The sequence below is a fragment of the Pteropus alecto genome, unplaced genomic scaffold, assembly GCF_000325575.1.
Source record: "Pteropus alecto unplaced genomic scaffold, ASM32557v1 scaffold251, whole genome shotgun sequence".
In the NCBI taxonomy this organism is placed as follows: Eukaryota; Metazoa; Chordata; class Mammalia; order Chiroptera; family Pteropodidae; genus Pteropus; species Pteropus alecto.
Genome location: NW_006431048.1, coordinates 4,361,053 through 4,363,893, shown reverse-complemented (window position 1 = coordinate 4,363,893; position 2,841 = coordinate 4,361,053). Strand labels below are relative to the sequence as shown.

The window sequence follows — 2,841 nt, the reverse complement described above, 5'->3', positions numbered from 1 at the left end:
CTACAACTCAGCACACAAGTTGACTGTACAGAAAAAGTATACAGATTCTGCAAGGTGCCTCGTCCTCTTTTTTCCAGAGCGATGAGAAAAGCAACATTTTTATAACATGATAGGTTAAATTGGGTTTCTAGATAGTGGTGAAAGTTTTAATCCTGTTTTAGAGAAACGAGGCCTTCCTTCCCTTTTGTGGGGAAACCCCTTTATGACAGTTTTCTGCTATTTAGTCAGAGACCTGAGCTTGTGAAGTGAGTTTGTTGCATAACAATTCAAAACATGCCTGGGTGGGTGGCCTGTTGGTGGATGCTGGTCATCTTAGTGTGGTTTATTTGAGGATGAAGATCAGGAACTGGCCTTTATGGAATAATTTTATTTAAAAATAATGGCTGCTTTTCTTCAAGACCTATAGGAAGGACTGTAAGTTTGGGGTGGTGGTAGGCAGATTGCTAGCATTAAACCAATACAAGTATCAAGCTCGGTGGGCTAATTGGGGAATGATTAATTTTTAAACTTCCCGTCTTGAAGGAAATTTCTGGGTCAATTTTCTAAACTGTCGTTAGATCCATGGGGCATAAACTGTTCTTACACTAGCACACCATTAAGGTTGTTTTTGAAAGAACCCAAACTTGCCGTTTTGGACTGGCTCAACTTCTGCAAATCAGTGTGTGGTGCTTGTCAGGAGGACCAAGAGATGGCCCCTGGAGGCCAGTTTTCTTTGCTGTGATCCAGCCTCAGAAGACTAGGGAGTTCTTTAGCCTACAATGGCTAAAAATGATCATGGAGGCACCCCTACTAGATATCACACATTTTGTACATAGTACCTCTAACCTTCACAACAGCTGTCAGGTGAGTGATAATATACCTGTTTTTGATGAAAAGTCAAGGCTCAGAGAGGTAAAGTGACTGTTTCCAGGCTTCACGATGTTCCAGAGCTAGGGTTTGAGTCTGGCTTCTTGGACTTCTGAGCCTGAGCCCTTTCGTCTAGGCTACAGTGCCTCTTACATATGACTGCTCTGGAATTTCTTCTACTAGAGTAAGACTATGACACAAGGACTCAGAGAGGAATCTTCCCAGTATGTAAACCCTTCGCTGATTTGTGCTTAATTAATGCCTTTATTATAAATGTTCTTTAAAACCGTTCACTGGTTCCCTATGACCTGCAGGACAAACCCAAGTTCCTCGGCCCCTGCTTGCCCCTCACCATCGTCCCTTGCCCCCCGTCCTCCATACTTGAGCCGGAAGGGACTACCTGACGACTCCCAGAGAGCCCTGACCCATGAACCCCTCCTGGCTTTCCCTGCGAGGCTCCTTCTGGTGGCCTCCTGGCATTCCCCTCCTTCTCCTGAGCAACTCCTTGCCTTCCAGTTCTCAGCAATCAGTTCAAGCCTCATTTAGTCTATGAAGACTTTCATGGTTTTCCCCCAGACACATCTGTCCATCTGTCTATCCACCCATCTATCCATTTGTCTGTACATGTGTCCATCCACTTGATGTGAGAATGTAAGTTCTTTCCACCAGAATGTTAGGGCAGAAGTTTTATCTGTATTCTTCACTGCCGTATCCCTGGCACTCAGAATGGTGCCTGGCATATAGGAGTTGCTCGGTAAACATTGATTGAAAGAGTTTGTTGGATGACTCTTTACTGCATGTCTGCATACGCAGGCCATGACCACTTCCTTGTCCCCTCATACTCTGTTTTCTTTAAATAGCGATTATAACCTCTTACTCTGTTCATTCATTTTCATGCCTGTAACCAACTAAATCATCGTCTCCTCGAGAACCTAAACTATGTCTTACTCATCCTGGCATCTCTAGATCTAGCCAAGAATCTGGCAGAAAGTCCTATTTGATAAAAGAAGCCTGCTAAAAAGGCATGGAGTTAAAAAACTGAAGTCGAAATCCCAGTTTTGCCATGATTTACTCTCGGTTTCTTAATATGTAAAACGAATAAGACAATTCCCACCCTCCAGAGTTATTGAGTATAAAATGAGATGGGTGCATGAAAGGGCGCATGGATAGGACTCCTAATTAACTGAGCCTCCTGAATGACTGAATGAGAGTCATCCAGCAGACTGCTGTTGTCATCGCTGAGTATTTCCTAGTGAAATGTGGATGAGCGTGGCATCTGGATACCAGGATCAGTTGTCTACTTTAGGTTTCTTCCTTTCTTGCATGAGTACTTCCGCGAGCCTGATATCCTGATATTGACAATGAATGACAGTGTTTCGAGGAGCATATCATTGTCCCAGCCCATATCCGGGTTCCCTCTCTAGCCTTCTGTGCTTAGATGGAGCCCCATTCTTGGCTGAAGAACTTCCTATGATACCTGCACTGGAATACAACTTCCCATCCTCACTGAGAGTTAACTTTCCGCAGAGTCTGAGTGTGTTTCAGGGAGCTGGGTCTGGAGAGTTCCAGAATGGCTTTGATCAACTCCTGCCCCTTAGCAGGACAGAGTACGTGTGGCTGAGTACCTTCCTAACCTTACATCCTGGGACATCATCTGCCAAGAGCATACGATGTGTCTGTATATTGAGGGTTCGGACCAAGTGGACAGCCACGGAGGGCCAGGTCCCTAACCAGTGAGTTCTTGTGGATTCTGATCTGTGGGCGCTTCGTCGCCGCATACCACCATGGATTAATCCTAGCACACATTCCACTGGGACTCCCCTGCTCTAGATCCCACAATAACTTCCTTATTTCACTTGAGCGGGAGGCGGGGACTCCTTACATTTAGCACCTTTTGTAACCTAATTCCACCTCCTCTAATCAGTCTGTCCTCCCATTACTTATTTCCCACACGTATTGAGTTTGGGTCAGCCGGCGTCTTCGTTGTGTCCCGCC

The 2,841-nt window shown here is 45.3% G+C and overlaps 1 protein-coding gene across 1 annotated transcript in view; it reads left to right on the top strand.

Moving 5' to 3' along the window:
* Positions 1-2,841, top strand: part of ITGB5 (integrin subunit beta 5) — a 107,244-nt gene that overhangs the window by 9,991 nt on the left and 94,412 nt on the right. The gene's annotated exons all lie outside the window — the stretch shown is intronic.